Source organism: Venturia canescens, chromosome 2 (genome assembly GCF_019457755.1).
Source record: "Venturia canescens isolate UGA chromosome 2, ASM1945775v1, whole genome shotgun sequence".
NCBI lineage: Eukaryota > Metazoa > Arthropoda > Insecta > Hymenoptera > Ichneumonidae > Venturia > Venturia canescens.
Genome location: NC_057422.1, coordinates 5,417,205 through 5,438,455, shown reverse-complemented (window position 1 = coordinate 5,438,455; position 21,251 = coordinate 5,417,205). Strand labels below are relative to the sequence as shown.

Genomic DNA, 21,251 nt, shown 5'->3' with positions numbered 1-21,251 from the left:
ACGTTTTCGATGGGCAGATTCTCCGATAATGGCAAGGGATCTACATGATCCTAGCACCGCATGGGAATACGAATCCGGACATTATACGTCTCGGCTACGTGGCTCTCTCGCTCTTTTTTCTTCCCGTGCGTCTCTCGTCTATTGCTATCTACCAATATTACGCAGTTTATATAACATCTATCATGCACATGCGTCGCGTTACATCGAACTATATGGGGTGTGTGCGGTTGAATAGACAACAATGTGAACATGAATTCCCAACTGGATTAGCACATGAAAATTCTACAATCTTTTCTGCTTTGCCATTTGTACCCTCGGAACAGTCAGAAATTGAAAAAAAAAACGATTTTTTCGACCAAATTTTGAATACGAAATTTTTCTTTCGATTGATAAACGCTTATCCCACCACCGAATAATCGAACGTTCCTCAGAACCGTGTTATAATCGATTCAATTTAAAATGGGACACTTTACTTTCAAGCATGTCAGTTCAAATGGTTGATTATTTATTTAATCTAAGACACCCTGTATGCGTCCACGCAAGCATTTCTATGAAGTATACCTTTCACTAGCTGCGAGCACCTAGCTGAACGAAATTCGAAACGCCAGCACTCGAGAGTCTCTCTTGACAAATTTCACGTTTCATGGCGTATGCGATAGATCTATTCGAATGGCACGAAGCTATTGAGTTGGACCTCCTCGTATCTATTGATTTTACGAGTTTCTACGTGCGGGACTGAAGAAATATATCTTTACGAAATATTTTTACGAATATTAAGGGGGGTCCTGCTCTAGAAATTCAAAAAAATCGATTGTTTTCGGGAACATTTTTGAACCCGAAAAAATTGCAAACTTCTATATTTACAGTTTTTTTCAAACTCGTTAAAAATATAGAAATTTGCAATTTTTTCGGGTTTTTATAGGTTTAAGGCTTTGCATGCACATAAACCATGTACAAATTATAGTATTTTTCATATTTAAAAAATGTTTTTGTACTTTTGGTCAGTTATTTTCGGCTATCCTAAAAACATTCCCGAATACAATCGATTTTGTTGCCTCTCTAAAGCAGGATCCCCCCCTTAAATATCGTTTCTACGATTGTACGTCTTATTACGAAACATTTCTCCATATTTGTCATTAGTACGTTTATATATACGTGCATTTTGCCTGAGTAAACATTGGCTAATGTTTTTCCTTATTCATAAATTCAAAAGAAAACGTACAATGGAAGAAAAACACGGGGATTATTCCGCAATGGTAGTTAAGAGGGCTAAATCTCTCGGTACGATAACCCCGGCTAAAACGTTTATATCCCTTGGAAAGCTTGCAATTAGGGTTATTGCCACGACTTACCTTGTTTAATATATATAAAGTTTCACAAAAACCAGAGGAAATTTGGAGATATATTCTCAGGGATTTATTTTTATGAAAATTAAAATGAAATTTATACACTGCACAATGACAGCAAATATTTAAAAAAATCTTATAAATACCACCCCGTCAATAAGTATTTCGCAAAGGATTAAAAATGTCAATTTCATAGAATAAAAAAACTTACACCGATACGAGATGAAAACGTGCAAAAACAAACGGATTTCACTGTCACATTTTTCCCCCAGTTCAAAATTTTGAACCATGAGTGTGTGTGTGTGCGTGTGTGCTTTTTTTACCATCCAGTCTGTTCTTGAAGCGATAACATTCGTCCAGCATGCTGAAACGATTACCCAGGCCGCAATAGCTTGTAATTAAGAGGGGGGTTAAGGGGGTTTCGGGTGCTAATCTCATCGTTAAACTCACGGTTTTCGTTCGCCCGTTATTCTCGACTTCCGAAACCGGAAAAGGGTTTTCCGTTGAGGTATGCTGCTTTCTCCGTACTGTTTGGGGTACATTAAATAAAGCAGCCACTATACCTATGTGTTACGTATCCGTAGAAACTTGGATATATTTTTACGCACGCGATCCAAGATGGCGTGCTTTGAATGAAACGATGAGCGGTGAGTTTGAGCGGCCACGTAGTAATTATATGAAGTAGAAGTAGTAATTGAAGGGTGTTGTACAAGTCCGGTGTATATATTACGAGAACCGGACAGTGATAAAAGATGATACGAGATTGCGGTGATAAAGGAGGTGAGCGCGCGTACTGGTATCGTAAACACTTTGCGGAAACAACATTATGCACGAGATCATTTCGGACTGAGAATATATTTTTTTTTCCCCTCTTTTATGTGCGTTAAAAGCCGCGTACACAAACGTAGGCTGTCGTGCGAGGAGGCCATTAGAGAACAGTTTGAGTAACAATGTAAGAGTCACATCAACTGTGTAACTGCATCACGTAAGAAGATTTATTATACGATTTTAGAATGGGAAATGACATAAATTTTTTTTTTTTTTTTCAATGTAATATTTTTGAATTTGTGTAAGTCTCGATTGTAGATCACCCAGCTAATATTTTGCGAATCGATACTTTGTCTTATCGTAAAAGGATTTTTCAACTTATCATAGCAAAATGAAATCGTAGTGGTGTAAAAGATTTTTCTAAATGCACACACGTAAAGAAACGGATGTCATTTATTTTTTTTTTTCTTACGAGGTCGGAAATAAATCTGGTATACGATCGGGTTAGCGGCACGTACGTCGAGAAAATTGTGGAAGTCGCATCGCTTCCGTGGAGTGGAGTATAAAAATCTTATATCCAACAGGAAGCTTCAGGGGTTATCTTTCGCGACGGGGGCATCAAAACTGGTGAGGGAGAGAGCTTTGGATGCTAGACCTCTGAGTTATTACGGTCTCTTCACTGCCCGCTAACGCGTCTACGTGAATCGAATCACCAGAGAGTCCGTTTTTTGGCCGCCGGACGTTCGTTAGATACAAGTGACTTTTTTGACGCATGGGATATAGAGACAGATCGAAGGAGAGGGAGAGAGAAAGAGAGAAAAAGATTTTATTATGTAGCGTCTCTTTTCATAGTAAAAGCTTTCATCCCGACCACGTCGACCGTGGATTTTCTGAGGTATAACTATTTTCCATCGAACACACAGAGAGTTGTGGCTCGAATTCTGCACGGCCACTGGCCGAGGGCTTGAGACGCACATCTATAGTTAAAACGATCCCGCGAGATAACGTTGAAAGAATTTTAAACCGTTGCAGATCTCTGTGCTTGCCTCTCGTAGTATATGACGTCGAGCGCATCGTATATATAGACAGGATATGGGAGGAACGCTCAACTCGTGTGTCCACGCCATTCGTTCTCTTACACCTTTGCAAAGATAAATTTTATTGAACTATATCGTGAAAACTCTCACTCTCGCTCACTCTTTCTCTCCCCTACCCCGTTTTCGTACCTCCTCTCTCCAGGGAGTCCCATCTGGGACAGAGAAATAAATATCTCGCTCTTCCTTTCTCGTTCTTTCTTTATTGGATTCCCTGGATGGCATGGAGAGAAGCACATCGGGTGAAGAAAAAAAACGACAAACCGAAATGCGACGTTGAAGAAAATAAGACAAAAGAAGATCGCGAAAATAAAAGTTATCTCGTCCTGAGGACGCCCAACGAAAGTAACTTATCGAGTCTACGTGTAGCAACATGGACTGACGTACATCGACAAAACCATTTATTTGTACCTATTTAGATGGTCGGCAAGTACGACATGCTGGTAGAGGAGAGGAAACTAATTTGGAATACAAAATAACGAGGATAAGACGACCCGGAATTAGCTGCACTTACTCTATATGTGCACACATAGAAACTGATGATTAAAGCCCTGCGAATAAAGATGTTCGAGTGTACTATGATTATTTATTTTATTCTTTGAAAATCTGGAACATACAGTTTTTCATCAGTTTTTATAAGTACAGAGCTTGTAGTTAAATAAAGTCTTGGCGACGAACCAAGGCCATTGTCTCGTATAAATTGGTCATGGATGTGCATAAATGGTGGAAACAAACTAATGTGTCCGATTAACTTCGTATTAAAAGCAAGTTATGGACTTCTATATCTGTTATAGGCCTGTGAAACACATGAAAACCTCATTGAATTTTGTAGTAGAGTAAAATTATTATTTAAACATGATTATTCGTGATTATTAAATTTTCGCTGAAAGTCAATGACTTTTCATTTTTGATGATTTTTTAAATTTCAGAGCCAATTTTTCCCCAGTAATGAACTACGATCAAAAGGTCCGTTATAAAAATAAAATGTAACAAGGAAACCTTTTATTGTTTATTCAAAGCACTAAAGTACAAAATAGAATTACATCGAGAACCTTTTCAATACACACGGAATCTTCTTGGAAACAGTTACATCTTGAGTCGTAATAATAAAAGACGTTGGCAGGTGAATTTGTTGAATTAAGAGTGGAAAGATTGCTGATGAGTTTCGAGAAGAAGGCGCGATACCATTTGGAGCCACGTGTATACGCGGAAGCAAGAAAAGTGCACTCAATTGCGGTTGTCGTTCGTCATGGCCTCGCGTAATTAAACTTCCTGACCCTCAGCGAAGTTGGTTCCTCACGGTCCTCACCAAATACCGATGGCGAGCCTCAGGCAGTTATCCGCTTGTATATATACATACAGACATGTTTGTATATGTGCTGTTAAGAAATGAGAGAAAGTAAGCGCGATCGAAAGGTCATGGAACGTGACTGGGTAGAGTCAAAGCATGCGAAGGGTGATGCTGCTCTAATGTTTTTCTTGCGCAAAATAGGCTAAAGGAACTTTTCAATTTCGCTGCGGTAGCTGTCTCGAACGCACTCTCGCTCACGGCGATCTCTCTTATCTGAGCGTCGCGACAACAAAGCTCTTGTTCGCGAGACACTCTGGAAAACTTCAACGAAGCACACCGACACACGAAAACAGGGCTCATGGCTTTATATCGGTGTGGGAGTTCACGTACACAGTCATAATCGGGCCGACGATGGTGGTTACCGCTTTTCACTCTGCCTTTTACGAAAGGCACCCTTCTTTTCTATCTTCTATACGTTTATGCTTACTCTGTCGCTCCCTCTTCTCCCCACTCTTTCTCTCTTTCCTTCCCTTTTCTTTTATATCCTATCCATGCAACATATCCAGTTAAATAAGGTCTTGCGCTATCTTGGTCTCGGTTACAATTTTCTCGTCTTTCAACCTATCTCGGAGCTACAAAAATATTCATCTCAAAATATTATCTCAAGTACCAACGTATCCACTGCTCCGGTCCTCCGGCATTCGAACAGGATAGCGGAAAAAAATAGAAGCGCAGCGCCAAGCTTGCAATTCGCATCTGACATCAACACAACTTAAATATTAAGTACGCGGTTTTTCGTTTTCATCATTGTAAGAGCAGTAAAATTTTTATTCAACGTCGAAACATCTCGTTAAACATGCTTGATTAACGTATAAAAAAATTTCATACTCACTGGAAGAGTCAGTTAAATTATGTTACTGCATATCTCCCAGAACTATGAATCTCATAAAAATGAAAACAATATTTGGTTGAACGATATTTTCTCAGAATCCAACTCTCATAAAGTTTCATGAAATTTTTAACGAGGTCAAAGATAAGGGAAAAGCTGAAAGAAGCATTTTTGGTTTTAAATAATTTCTCTTCATCGATGCACTCTACTTCAGAAGCTAATAAAATGAAATAACATTGTCGATGAAAGACAGACAAGAAACACTATTTTCATAAATGAAAAAAAAAAAAAAAAAAAAAAAATCAGTGAAGTTCGTTTGAATTGTTGATAGAAACGCCTAGATGAAATGAGACTGAAGATTGATTTTGTGTTCTCAACAAATATACGAAAAATTCAGGCGTTACATCCAGAAAAATACGATTTTCGTAAATCCTCATAATTTATTACAACACTCATACATTTATGTACACAACTCCAATGTCGTGGTCATCGGCAGCTAGATATGCCTTTCACTCGTGATACACACGCAAAGGAACTGACAAAACTACTGTTATCTCGTTGGGGAAAGCCTCCTACTGGAAATAAAGGTAAATCAGAAAGAGATGAAGGAGAAAATGAAGGGCGGGAAGAAGAGCAAACGGGATGACCCACTGATAGCGGAGGGGCCCGTATTCATTCTACATTTTCAACGTAAATAATAGCAGAGATGGCACGAAAGGGGATGAGGGGGGGAGGGAAAGAGGGACAGTACTCTCGCGAATTCTCGGCCACTCCCGCTACGGAACTACCCAGAATTTCTTGGCTTATGTGGTTATTCGGGGAATTTATTGCCGGACGATTTGACCGGTCCATGTGTCATTCCAGGCATTACCATCTATCAGATCGGTCTCGCTTCAAAGCGTACTAGTAATTCCTATATCGGGAATCGGACACCGCCTACCTCGTGTACTAGCATATACCGCGTCGGTGAATCCCATCACGGGCTTGGTATCACTCGCGTGGATCGCACCATACCGATCTGAATTTCCCAGGTGAGCGATTCGTACATCTCTCGCCGGTACACTCGAGACTTCGACAGATCACCGATGTCCTTAGACACACCACTGTCCAAAACTGCCTCGACTCTCTGTCTACGGAACTATCCCCAAAACGATGCTATAGAAACATTTCAATAACCAGTTCACAATCGCTTTTCTTCTTCAACACTTTCGAGGAATGCTTTTTACCTCTTTGCTAATTATTTCCTCCTGAGGTGGCGAGCATAGAGTTCCCGAGGTCCTGTGACCTTCGTGTAGCCTACAGTTGAATTTTTTTATTTTCAACTTCATGCAATAGGGCAAACTAATTTTAATCCGATCAGATCAAAGCAAAGTATAGAAAGACAGCATGCGAATCAGATAAATGCTGTACGTTAAGGTGTTCCTTTCGCATGAGCGTAATTTTTGGTTGCGCAAACTAGGGCACTCGAAATTCGTACTGTTTCCTAGCCTCTGAGATGTCGCGATTGTATGGGAAAAGCTTCTGTTTCTGCCATGTTTCCAACTTCTATCGTTAATATATCTTTTAAGCATTCGGTAACCCTTTATTTTTATCGTCGCTATGGATTCCTTACATTTTGTTCTATCTGTGAAACAGTTTGTATCAGGGATTTTGCGATTTTTGAAGTTTTCATTCTTTATTAAACGTTCGATAATCTGACCTGAAATTTCGCCGATCTATTCGCATGCACTTTTACTTAACTGTAATTTAAAATCAGTTATTTCTAGAATATTCGGGTTCGTGAAAGGAATACCTTAAAAAAAAAGTCGAGTCTCTCCATGATTCATCTCGGGTCTAGCGGATAAAAAACTAATGCGCAAAGCGTATGATTCGAAAATAGCATTTGCTAAACATCGTCGAAGTCGTTGACAATATTTCAAGAGCTTTTGTATTTACATTAATTTTAAAGAAATGATCAGTGCACAAGCATATGTCGAAAGATCGTTGGCAAGGAGTAAGGTCTGCGGATAGGGAAGTAGAGTAATGCAGTTGTAATGAAATAGTAAAGCACACGAACGATAGCCGAAGGGAAATGGGAAGAGAGCGAATTGCGGCAATATCAACTATGGTCGTGCGGCAACGACAGACAAATGAGTGACAAAAGAGAGATGAGGTGACATGTGACCTCAGAGAGTTTATAGCGTTATTCGCTAATGAGCCATTAATTGTAAATAAATGGAGTATCAAGTTTTGTCTCTGTAACACCAGGACACTGGCCCAGTGGGACACACATAATGCCAGTGCAGTATCACCATTGATTAATGATACAAGGTTTTGTTCATGTCACAGTCGATTGCATGAAACCCCTTCCTCTATTTCTATGGATTCCATAAGCATAATCAAACGAATATTGTTATGAGCTTCTGCACGTAGAACCAATGATGTTTTATCAAAATGTAGGCTTGCTTTTTTCACGTGACAAAAGATTCGTCGGATCCTCATTTTTCCATCATTTTAGTTCGAGATACTTCGACGTTATCCTATTCTTTTATATGAAAATCGATAACACATTCGACATAAAAGAAAAAATCTTCTCAAATTCGGGTTCTCAGAGCCTGAGATCTCCGAGCGATTGTTAAAAGTCGAGGAAACTCGGCACGCTCCAGTGCAAAAATGCTACAAGGACTTTTCTCTTCGTATCTTATATTTCTGACTCTCCCCCGCTCTCCCCTTGTCGTATCATTAATGAAACAGCACTTTAGACCGTGCTCTACATGCTTCTCATCAACTTTTTCATTTCCCGTAGCATGATACATCAAAACAGTGAAAATAGGACGGTCACGAGTTTGGACTTTGAACTCTCTTGACTTGCGAGGCGTCCCGTTCTAATGTAATGAAAATAGTGACAAGTGTACAGAGAGGCATGCACGTTCGCCATATGAGATTCCTGACAAAACACTTTGCCGTGTTTGCTCACGAACAGATCGAAATAAATACCGAAGTGCAGTGTGTAGAGCTCGCTGGATATAAGTTTCGTTCAGCATACCTGGTTATTTTCATTTTTTTATGAGATTTGCAATTACATGACTTCCCTCTTTCGTATTGGAAATAGTGGAAAAGCCTTCATCTGCTTTTCATTTTTACCTCTCATTTCACTGCTCAGTAAGTTTCGAGTATGTCAAACAATTTTTTCTATCAACTTTTATCCAAAACAAAAATAAGCTTACGACGGAATTTGTTTTCAGTCACCAAACTGACAATACGAACGTGGGGGATCGATCGGAATTTTCAGGATAATATAAAATATTGGATACACTGGATCCTTGCAAACAGCCAAGGGCAGTCCATTAAATTGGCTATCCTGACCACCCCTCGAGAAGGACGTGAGTACGAACCATACTTGTATATTGGAGCCTTATATGTGCAAACCACATTTATAACGAATTTACGGTGCCTAGATAGCCACATTGAAAGGACACTACCGAACCTCTAACCCAGACATTTAATACGCTTATAAAGTCTGTATCGCAGGCTCGACTAATCATATATGTATCGAACAAGAAGCCATATAGAACGGTATGGATCTATATGTATACGTCCATATTTCACAACGGTTTATCATTGTTACGTTTGTTTTCTCGAAAGTTCTATGCTGTCAGCGTATGAAAGCGTAATTATGGAATTATGCACATGCAACGATAACCTCAAAAGTAGCTGGTCATCGGATCATTGACATCTCCAAAAGAGAAGCGATGAATGTTGCTTTGCGACACGAATGTCTTATGAATTATTGTTTTTGAGAGACCAATTTTTCGAGTTAACTTCGATCGTTCACGTTGAAAAATGAAGGAAAGCGATTGTTTTTAGTCGTGTTGGTCAGAAACTGCCTTGTTTTTGATTGTGCTAGAAAACCGACAATCAAAATTTTCGTGCCATCTTTCAATGATCTTTCGTAGTGCAAAATGCAAAAGTTTGTCTTTTGCACATCTACTACTAACGAAGTCAAAGTTTTTTCAGGGATACGTTCATAGGGTTATCAGGATGTTGGAATTTCTTTATCCATTTATTAGATATTTATTAGACTATTTATCAGATAAAATACCGGAAACATGAAGTGGAATAATATAGAAATACTAACAGCGGTTTTACTTTCGGCTTTTAACGAGTAAATACGCGAAGCGTCAATTTTCTTCAAGAACAGACAAAGTGGAAACTTCAATGTTACCAACAGTTTTCAAGATATACCTTATAAAATAAAAGCAGACGAAAAATTAATAATAGTTTGAAAGGGAAAACTTTTTCCAGAGAAAAGTTCGGAGCGACGAGTTCTTTTGAATGTTCATATTAAAAAAAAAAAAAAATCCAAACAATATAATGTCAAGTCCAGGAAGATAGTCGAGTTTTTTACATCAGCATTGAAAAATGTAATTCTTCTTTCACTTTATTCCGTTTTTCTTACAGATTGATTTGAAATGGTTACATAAAATACGCTAACGAAAATGAACTTCGCAATTCGATGCTTCAACTGTGAAAAGACCCTCGGTTCAGCTTGTTGATATTGAAGAATCTCTCCGTCTATAACTGAGCGAGAAAAATCCAATGTATGAAAACATAATAAACCCGCTATAACCCAGTTCCTTGATCTTCGTGGATCAACTCCGCTCTTTTCCATTATCTGATATGTATGGCACACAATGTGTGGCGGCTCATGGATATCCAGTCATAATGAAACTTTTGGAAAAATTCTTTTCATACGATCAAACCGGAGATATTACATCGAATTTCCAAAATACTTGTAAAGAGAGGTAACGGATAAATAACGACGCAATAAATATTGGCAATAGCGAAGTTCATATACACAATAAAACGAGTGACTTATGAAAGGGAAAGATAAAGAAGAATAGTGAACTCTATTCAACTCATACATGCCCTTACCCTGGACGTTGCAATACAGTTCTCGCATGGAACAACAAGCCAGAGGGGTTTTTTCTTACTCAAATACACTGAAACAAGCTTTACTTATATTCTGAAAGAAATCACATTTTTAGTATCGTTTTATACCAAGATATCACTGAATGTGTCTCGATTACTTTGACTTTAGTTTGATCGGTTTGGAAGACATATGCACTGAGAAATAAAAATTGTTGTAACAACTAAATTAGTTGATATTTTTGTTGTTTGATCTAACTAACATTCGCTTGCGATAAATAAGGAATAGTTCATTTATTGGAATCACTGAATTTTTGTTTAATCAATAATAAATTTCTGTTACGAGTATCTACGTAGTACTAGTTTGCTCTACGTGTAACTGAATTTTTATTCTTCGGAGCATGAAGTTTCTTATTTATAGTCTCTACTTTTTATTCGAATTTTGTTAATTCAGCTAAAGGTTTTTTTACCTCGACACAGTTTATGGAGATCAAAATATACAATTATTTTCTATATACAATTTAGTTGATATAAATGGCTATCTATTTGAATCATTATACAAATATTTTGTCGTGTGTATGGGACTAAATATTTTAGTTGAATTGGACATTTTTCAGGTGTTTCAACGAAATTTTTGTCTCGGTGTGGCACCATTATTATTCTAATGCTTCAATTTCCTCAATTGCAATCGATGAAGTTGTTAACTTATGGGTTAAATTGTGTAATCATAGAATTTGAATCAAATATTCATGGTTCCCGTGGATATAAGGTTGCCACTAATGTTTTGGAATTAGGTGCGCGAAATTCCTCAGTTTCGAAAAATATTACAATTTCCAGAAAAATTTATTATTTTATTGCATAGTCCATTTTCCCTGGATTTTTTGTCTCAAATAATCGAATTTTACAATTTCACGAAGGAGAAAAAAATTCACTGTTTCAGCAGCGTTCTGCTTTGCTCGGCCTTTCCCTGCTCGCTGCTCCCCGATGGACAAAACTCATCCTTCCACCTTTTTCCTCATCATGAATATTTATTCACTAATTAACGTCTCTCACTCTCTGGTGCGCGCTGCGTGGTACTTTTTCACATCAAACTCACACTTACTTTTAATGTATCCTAAGCTGGGGTGACAAGTGCAACGTCACTTTGGCAATAGCAATTTTGCATTTTTCTACATCGTCGTGACTGACGCCATTAATGAAGACTTCATTTTTTATGTTCTACTTCGTCATGTTGAAGGACTAAAAACTTTTTATGTTTTCAATCCATATTATTCAATAAGCACTATGCGTATTCTTCAGATCTATTGAATCGTCTCCCTGATTAAGCAGAGTCAATGGTACATTTTTTTTCACTTCGTGTTGAATACTCGTTCGAAAACGTGAGAGAAATAGCTAAATTCGCTCGAAATGACAAAAAGACCGTACGGAAGTATGATTTGACCTTGTGATTTCATGAAAAAGTCAAAAAGACGAAGCCTGCCAAAGCTGCTTATTAATAAAAGTGTTGTTGAGCTCATTACATTTTTTCGAATCCACTATTTCTTCCCACTAGAAACAAAGAATTTCAAACCGTTTTTTTTTCCAATTTATCGTATAAAAGTTGATTGTGTGCAGGCCAAAAACAAAGATAATGGTGAAACTGCCCGAAATTCCATTAAGAGTGAACCTCAGGTTACAAAGTCATCTCGACCGTGGATTCAGAGACTGCGTCGGCTCGTAATTTTCAGGCACCCCCTGTAGCTCTCTTTCATTCTCAGGACCTTTCCCCTCTACTATACACTTATTTAAATGCTCCAACAACAAATTGTTCCTCACCTATTCGAACTTATGAAAAGTTTCGTTTATATCGAACTGATAAACGAAAAAGTTTTATTTGCACAAAAGGGAGCAACGAACGGTTACTGCAAAAAGCTAGGTATCGGTATATTCTAGTCGGATATCCATCTTACACGCGTGTTACTGATACGTAACAGAAGTGAGTTGGAAACCTTTGTCAAATCCATCAATCGTGGGCGAAAGCGGAAGGAGACACGTAAATCCCGAACCGATACAGGCGTGGGTGGATGATTGATGGGCTATCTAAGAGCTTAGCTTTTCTCCGTGGTCATTGTCGATTGCGTATCTTGAACGAGAAGCTTTATACACTTTAAGGTAGTTTCGTTTTCCATTAGACATTATATACAAACGGTAGATAAACTGTTTATATTATAACAATAGATTGATCTTCTCATTTATATACCACTTTAATATTATCTATCATAATATCATATCGTAAGTATCCTGATATTGAAATTGATGCACTGAGAAAAAAGAATTGTTGATTCAATAGCAATTGATGTTATTGGAAGAGTTTTCTTCATTTAACTGCGATGTTTTCAGAGAGAATGAATCTGCAGTAGACCTGGAACTATTTTATTTGTTTAATTATGTTCAACCTTGTGATGATCACAATTTCATTGGCACCCCATAATGCCACATTTCGTTGTTCCAATGGCTTTTTTCTCGGTGTATGATGTAAGATTTATTAAACGATTGGCTATTATTAATGACACGAGTGGAAAAATTGTCGATGAGAAATAACTTATAAACAAAGAAGTGAAAGCTTTATCAAAACTGTTTAACAAAGAAAACAGAAACGTCATTCGACGTATTTATAGTGTATCCTGGAATAATGTAACAGTGATGAGAGAGAGAGAGAGAGAGAGAGAGAGAGAGAGAGAGAGAGAGAGAGAGAGAGAGAGAGAGAGAGAGAGAGAGAGAGAGAGAGAGAGAGAGAGAGAGTGTAATCGAGAAATAAAATCACTGCAACATTTTACAAGCTGAATTTAAAAGGCAGGTAACAGCTGCGAGTATATTTATATATGTATCTGAAAGAGGAGCGATGGCGTGCAATACTCGTGTCCAAGCTTTATGTAATAAAATAATGGTCGCGGTATATCTGTTACGGGAATATAAAAATGATCATCATACCGCATGCAAACGCGATGAACTTTTATTTCATCGCCATAAATGTGCTGCATTATTAACCACGCAATGGCAGTGCATCGCTGGCATGCAGTGGCGTTTTATGTGTCTTTGTATGTACGTACGCGTGTGTGCCTACTGTCACTAGCTCGAGTGACGATGAATATGCGGACACGAGGGTGAAAATGCCTTGTTTTTTCGTGGCAATGCTGGCGGAGGTTGAGAGATGAAAGCGGGGAAGGGCTAGATTATCTGCCACTATATGTCGTCCACGTGTACACTGGAACGAGCACCAGGTTCGCGCTTGCGTTTGCTGTAACTTTATGCGTGCATTTTCCAAAATCGTGGTTTCTCTCGATTATCGCCGTGTCAGCGTGCTCGTTATATGAATTTCCGTCGGCGCCAACATTCACCATTTCACCCAGTACCTTTTTTTCTCTCATTTTTGCACCTCCCGCCGTGATATTCATCCGCTTCTCATAAATGCATATATCTCTATATACTTAGTCGTTCGAGCACATGTGACCACGCAAACGTGCATTAATAATTATCAACTCTCATTAATATCACGCGCGACGTTCGAGAGCGATTTTAGCGATACGAGAGTGGTTGAATACATTAATCGAATGGGAGTACAGATGGAAAGGTCGCTTAATGTTCCGAAAAAATACGATAAATTTCGTTTTTTTCTGTCTCTTATTGCGCCCATGAATTGATCAACATTATCAAAAAAATGACGTACGCTTTTGAAGTTTTGCGAGAGTATTCATTCGAAAAAAAGTGTAACCATTCAGCGAAATTTAAAAATCCTGAACATCGCTCATTGACATACATTTTTCACTTTTTATTGAGTTATTAACGCTTTTATACTCTTTCGCACATTAATGTGATTTTTATCTTTTGTTTTTTGAACGAATGAACAAACGTTCGATATTAAGGTAGATCATGGCCGTAGGATCGTATTTTATGAGTGTCTAAATTGGATTGAGTTTTACTACTTAATTAAAGATAGTATCACTCTATATTAATGTCAGAGTTATTAATTGGAAATTGTAAATACATTTTTTCAACTTATTTTTTGGGGAATGAAATTACAAGCCATTCATTAATGGGGGAACCATCACTGACTGAACCCCAAATTTCATTCGTCCCTGGCGAAAATATCATAGTTTTTTATGTAAAAAATCGCATTAGCGAGCGCAGAGGGCAAGCACAAAAGGAAATGGATCAAGAAAAAAGCGTTCATAAAAAGACAGAAAGTTATGACAGAAATGGGCCAAGCCAAGAAGAGACAAAATGCCGAAATAAGCAAATGTGAGGTTACGAGTTCTCATTTTACCAATTTCGTTCAATTTTCAAGCTACCAATTTATTACTATAGTAAGACGATCGTCTCGAATTATTTCCCAAACCTTCGTTATATACTTCATTGTTATTGTGTACTTTTTCATAAACTTCGTAAGAAGCGTTCATTTGTCATATGGAAAGATAAACTATTTTTAACGCACAGTCCCTACACCTCTGTGTATTTTTCTTTATATTATTTAAACACATTTATGTAAATAACCAATAAGACGAACCCTTTAAAATTTGATATTCATGTCAGTCGACTACCTATTGAAACTCTGTGTAAACTTCAAGACTTTCTTTAAAAAATCGTTTCGTGCATGAACTACCTTAAATTCAAGATTGTTGAGTGTGAGAATGTGGTTACATGACAGGGTCGTTTTTACACACCAGAAATACTGAATATAAGCTATCTTCGAACAATTCATTTTTTACAAATTCCATGGGACCCTGTTGTACGATGTTTGGCATGTTGAAACTCCACGTATGACCGACACATTCTTTGCTGGAAACTACAAAAGTCACCCAAGGAAAATAGACTGCCAGAGGTTTGATTTGTTTCATTGTGAAACCCACGCTGTCCGACTCGTTTCGTTCTTTTTCATCCCTTTTTATTCTTTTCTGAATCCTTTTTCTTGTAACTCTTTGCCAAAATACTTAAAAGGTTTAATGCTGTGCTGCACACAGCTCTGCTTGAAAGTTTTCTTGGAAAAAAAAATATGCGAAGACTAGATGGAAGGAGTCACACGATCTTAACAGAACGCTTTGTTCAAAAACTAAAAAATGTAACAATGGTAGAAATAGAAACTGGCCAGTGTCGGATGAATTAATGGGTCCCTTGATAAAAATTGACATACGGCGTGTCGATAGTAAAATAAAATTGCAGTAGCTCTTTAACTCCATTCCTTCGGGGATCAGCATCAAAGGGCTTGTGAAAAATTGAACGCGCACTCGTGGTTACATTTCCATCTTTTTTCGTCCAATATTCAATTTAAAAAAGCTTTTATCTCGTAGCATAGGCATGAGGCTGCCTTGATTAGCACTTGTTCTCTACCTGTAGGATGTTCCATGAATAATCCCTGAAGCACCCCATTCGGCAATTAACTCCCTGCGTAATAATTGACAGTATTCGATTTCAGTCAGTAAGTACTTTTTTGCACTACCGTTCATCATGGGATTGAGAAATTGATGGAAAGATTACGTTTTACGTAATCGAGTATTTATCATTAAAGCGAAACTTTCGTCCGGTTATTCGCAGGTTAAAAACGAAACTCAGATATTTCCGGGTATTGCTCTTAGCTACATTGCGAGACAACGATATATTTTACCAAGGCAAATATACTTTTGGTTAATAAGATCGAGTCATCGTACAAAACTTAACAGAAAAATTACACGCACAAGATTAACACACACGAATGTGCCTCGTTTTTCACATCTTTTTGTGGAGTGTCTAGACTGTACTTCAACCATCTCGATCCGAAAAAAAATCCTGAGAGTATTGGATAGAAGATTCTTTGAAGGTGCCTCCATTATGGCTGACTCGGCTTTCCTCCGCATCAGTAAGCAAGATAAGAATTTTCCTCGTAGAGATTTTCAAAAAATTCCGCCCGATGAGAGCAGACGATAAGCCTGAAGAATCTTGCAAAAAACGGTATGCTGTGGATGGAATGTTTAGTGTCCTAATTGCTTTCTATGGTTGATGAAACCTCTAACAAACTTTACAGACGAAAACTCCGAGAAAAATATTCCCCTGAATCATTACAGCGACGCTGCAGAAGTTGGCCCAACAGTTGTCGAAAAATAAAATGAAAAATTGGTAATCATAAAGAGTGGAATTTGGGCAATACCAGATAAAGGTAAGTCGTTTAATTTTTGGCTAAAAAAGATCAAAAGCTTGATGGGTTTGAAAATGCTTGAAATAATTTTAACAGGAAACAATGAAAAGTTAAAGGTTGTGGGTAAAAATATGTAATAAAAAAAAAAAATTTTAAGCGAAATTATAATCTGAAGAAAAACGTTGACTGAAAAATATTTTGATTCTGAAAATATGGAAAGAATCTCAATTTTGTAACTCTCGATTTTTCAACTCGAAAATATATTATTTTTTACCATCCTCTTGAGGTTTTAATATACATAAAAATTCTTATGGTTTAAAAAAATAATTCATATCCGAGCAATGAAAAAAGTTGCTACTTGGAAAGAAGTATCGCCCAAACATTCCAGAGCATGCATATTCATGGGGAACCCTAAAGGGGAAAACTGGGAAGAACTCCTGAGAATATTGTTTCACCCTTTGGCAAATTTTAAATAGTTTTCCCAGGGAAATAGCGATCCTTAAAGACGTAGCGATTAAAAAGCAGTTCTTCTTTTCATCTAAGAAATAAAATGACCGGTTGCACGTACAAAGAGCTCAGGACAGAATTGTCCACACGGGAGTCATTAAAATATCTTGGCCATTGTCTCAATTCAGGAGTCCCCAAAGAGCTCCAGAAGCGCTGACCGGTTTCCAGCAGAGCGCGTTTTATGTCTCAGTAACAATAGACTTTTTATTCCGAAGGAAGCTCATTTCCATTCTTCCTCATTTCCGCTCGTACTCTGTTTTCTTTCGCTAATATAATATTATTCCAATTGCACCACCGAAATTAGTCCCCCGAATTAAATTCCACTGTAATCCCCATATAATTCTACATCCGGATGCTAATAAACCGTATAATTGAACCTATTGAAAATATCGCTAAGTAAAAACTTCAATTAACTTCTTAGCAGGCTTTTTTCATCTGTGCACATACAAAGATATAATGAAAGTCAAACATTTTTCATTTATCTCGAAGATGAATTTTTTCCTCAATCAATCATCGAACTTCCGTAGAGATTTGTCTTGATAGCCTTGATTTCACGCATACATAGATTCGCCCCTTCCCTCGAGTCGGGATTTCGAAGACCTTCAATGATAATCCAACCGTGGAGAAGACGTAAGAAGCATAATTTATTCCAGATACGATCTTACCGAATGAGCGAGGCAAAGACGATGGATATACGAGGCTATAGCATCAGGGGTCGAGGGTTGATAGACATGGGCTGGCATGAGAGCTTTCTCTCATGATTACGAGGGGGTACATTAAAGTCCACTAGGGTGATGAGTCATTACGCTCAACTGGGCTCCGAGATGCCGTGATGATGCCACTCGCGTCTTCTCCGTTGTCGTGCGGCACATGGAGTAGTGGAAGATTGTCTCTTTGGGGTGATCGACCGGTGCGCGCAATGAATACAAAATTGTTAACCCTACGGGCACATTCCGTCTCTCTCTAGTCCCCCCTTTCCTCTCGCCTCTTTCACTCTCGCCCCCTCTGCTTTTCGCTTCGTTACAGCCCACTCAATGAACAACACTGAAGTAATGCATATTTCATCCGGATATATTCACGGTCCGTATACAAGACTGCGCTACTTGCTCCCAACACAGAGGTTTAACTATTTATGTACTTTGTTGTTTTTCTACTTTTGACCTCACTTCCTTTAATCTCGCTTCCCCGCAAGCCGCCGGTCAACTTGTACTTTTTTTATACAATCAAGTGGAAGTCTCTCCAACAAAATCTCGCCTTTGATCCCTCTATCGTTCTTTTAATATTGATACATAATATCTCGTTACGGTTGACAATGCATAAAACATGAGTGCCTTTTAGGAAGGTTCCAGCTTCGTTGTTGCGAATAAAAAGTCCTTCAGCGAACTTTCACACTATTCCACCTAGCCCTGTGTCAATAAAATGCGTTGTCCTCACAATCTAGGAAAGACTGAAATAAATACGCTAATTTTGGATCAAGTCGTCCAATATTTCGACCAAGGAACATATTCGTTTTTCTTATCACTGATCTCAGATTTGATTTTAGTGAGTACAAAGACAGCAGTATTGACTGTTTATTATTTCAGGTCCAATGTCGTTCACTCCGTTGAAAAAATGAGGCAATAGTAACGACGATTTTCACCTGTCTGCATGATCGACGAGACAGAAAATTAGTGAAAAATGACAAAAAAAATCACCCAATATATCAGGAGATCTTAGGAATATAAAGAGTTCTGTGTTGCTAAAGACCTAGTCCTGTTAGATCGGAAAATCCGAGATGGCTGTATATTATGGGTGAAAGTTTATTCCGGGGTGTGTTCGCTTTGCATGTAAGCGTCTTTCGCCCCCCCCCCCCTCCCCCGTAGCCCTCTTGCCATCGCCATGCTCACCCTAATGCATCGCTCGGTGGTTCATCTGAGTATAGGGTTTTAAAGACGCGATGCGAAATAAGTTTGTAAGTAGTCTGAAGTTGTGGAGAGAGTTTTGCCGGGCCTCTATGTGCATGCGTTCTTCTTTCTTCTTTCAAGCCACAAACTGGGCTGCTTCGCTGCTACATTTTCATCGTAGTAGCTGCCACCTCAGTGTCACCGATGCCATTTCAAGAAGAAAGAGGATCTTTCTCTAAGTAGTTACCAAGTAGTTTGACTTGGCACTGCCAAGCCTTTAACCTATCTTTCGCCTCCTCCTTCTCTTTCTCCCACTAAAACTATATTATGCAAGCACCGGTTCGGAACTCCGGCATCTCCCCCATCACTTTTCTATTGTGCGAAATCTTCCTATCTTGTCTTACGACGTCTTCAGCCTCGTCGAATCCCTCAGAGAATCGAGACCAGTCGGCCCGTTCTTCCATCAATATGTACAGCTACTGTGTTAGCCTTGCTGGAAACTTCGACGTGTGCAAGAGCCTTGTTCACCACCATCCTCATCTCACTGTCAAGCTGACCGAATTTATTACACTTTGTACGTGAACTATGGATGAATGTAGATTATGTGGATTGTATTGGGACGAGCGTGATGCTCAAGAGATTTTATGGATAATAGGACTTTAGTGTACTCGTACGTATCTAACAATACCCGAATATTATAACGATGGTTCGAGTATACTCAGTCATTCTAGAGATAAACATGTGATATTGATATTGAGTAATTCATTAAGGGGGACCCTACTTTAGAAAGTCAATGAAATCGATTGCTTTCGGGAATGTGTTTAGGATAGACGGAAATAACTTACCATAGCCAACTTTTCGGTATAATTTCAAAGATATTTCAAGAGTACAAAAACATTTTTTTAATGTGAGAAATACTAATTTGTAGATGGTTTATACGTGAGGTTTGATTGGCGAAGTTTCTCAGCTGTATACAATGGGGGGGTCGTAATTATTGTTTGCAACAAACATTCAAAATTTTTTTTCCATTTTCATATATTTTCCTTTCATATGAACCTATGGAAACGTTTTTTTTCAAACTCGCTAAAAATATAGAATTTCGCAATTTTTTCGGCTTTTTATAGGTTTATAAGCAAGATAAATATATGAAAATGGAAAAAAAAATTGGAATTCTCGTTTCAGACAATAATTACGATCTCCATATTGCACACAGCTGAGAAACTTCGACAATCAGACTTTGCGCATAAACCATGTGCAAATTAGTATTTCTCACATTAAAAAAATGTTGTTGTACTCTTGAAATATCCTTGAAACTATACCGAAAAGTTCGCTATAGTGAGTTATTTCCGTCTATCCTAAAAACATTCCCGAAAACAATCGATTTCGTTGGCTTTCTAAAGCAGGACCCCTGCCTTAAATAAAGTTGTTCGTTTTCATAACTTCAACGACGAAATGCTCATGCGACGTAGCACTTAATCTTTTAATACAAATGTGAAACCGAAATACAATTGCTGCGATAACGTAAGTGCTATTTTTATCGTTACTCTATGTGGTTCGCCTGCGAGGTTACGTTGAGAAAACACTGAATAGCTTTTAAGAGTTATGAGAGGGCACGTTATCCAATCAAGTTTTATTATTGACCGAAAATTTAGTAAATATTTATATTTTCACTCATATCACAATGAATGAAATGGATTGAAAGAAAACGTTTGGACTCATCGATGAAATCGATAGCTGAAAGTCGGACGATTTTATTGCGACGAGACGAACAGGTCAACGTAAATGTTGGAAGAGTGGCTTAAATAAATACGAGCTCATTCGTCCACCGTAAAGAACAATGAGTTCTTCGCTGGAGGCTATTCTGGAAAGCCACAGCACAAGGAACGGAAAGAGAAGGAGAGAAAGAGAGAGAGATAGGAGAGTGAAACGTACGAGAAAAAGCGACAGGCGACCGCAGGCCAAAACTTTCATTTCCTGAGTGTTGAAACTTTAAACACCCCTAGTACTCTATATCTCTATCCGGCTCTAGTACAACGTACACTGTAACCTACAGGATTGTGACCGCAGATGCTCATGAACGACGAACCAACGGTTAAGACGTTAGCCGTGTTCAGAAGTTTCTATTTGTGTTCAACTGTGTTCAGGTTTTTTAGACCTCCTTATTGAATAGCGCAATAGTCGATAAAACATATATTTCTTTTCTCACTTCAATGAGTTGTTCGCTCGAAGCGATCACTCATTCTACTGAACATGTCCACTACATGTCCAGCTGTTTCTAACAATTCAATATTCATAAAAATTCGAATTTTTCTACCTCTTTATATACAATATAAATAAAAATTTCATTAAAACCATCAAAAAAGTGGAATAACATCATTTTTGCCATCACTCGATTCAGACACGTCAGACAATCTTCAGAA

At 38.1% G+C, this 21,251-nt stretch overlaps 1 protein-coding gene across 8 annotated transcripts in view; it reads left to right on the top strand.

Annotated features, from left to right (window-relative positions):
- Positions 1-21,251, top strand: part of LOC122406480 (uncharacterized) — a 31,450-nt gene that overhangs the window by 3,158 nt on the left and 7,041 nt on the right. For 4 of the 8 annotated variants that reach the window (XR_006259976.1, XR_006259973.1, XR_006259972.1 and 1 more), the window contains exon 2: positions 8,613-8,750. The exons of 2 other annotated variants lie outside the window; for them this stretch is intronic. The gene's annotated coding sequence lies outside the window, so the exon portion shown is untranslated. Of the gene's footprint in view, positions 1-8,612; positions 8,751-9,828; positions 11,074-15,717; positions 16,258-16,330; positions 16,463-21,251 lie in introns of those variants that run through there. 2 more of the 8 variants (XR_006259977.1, XR_006259975.1) reach the window with 2 other exon arrangements.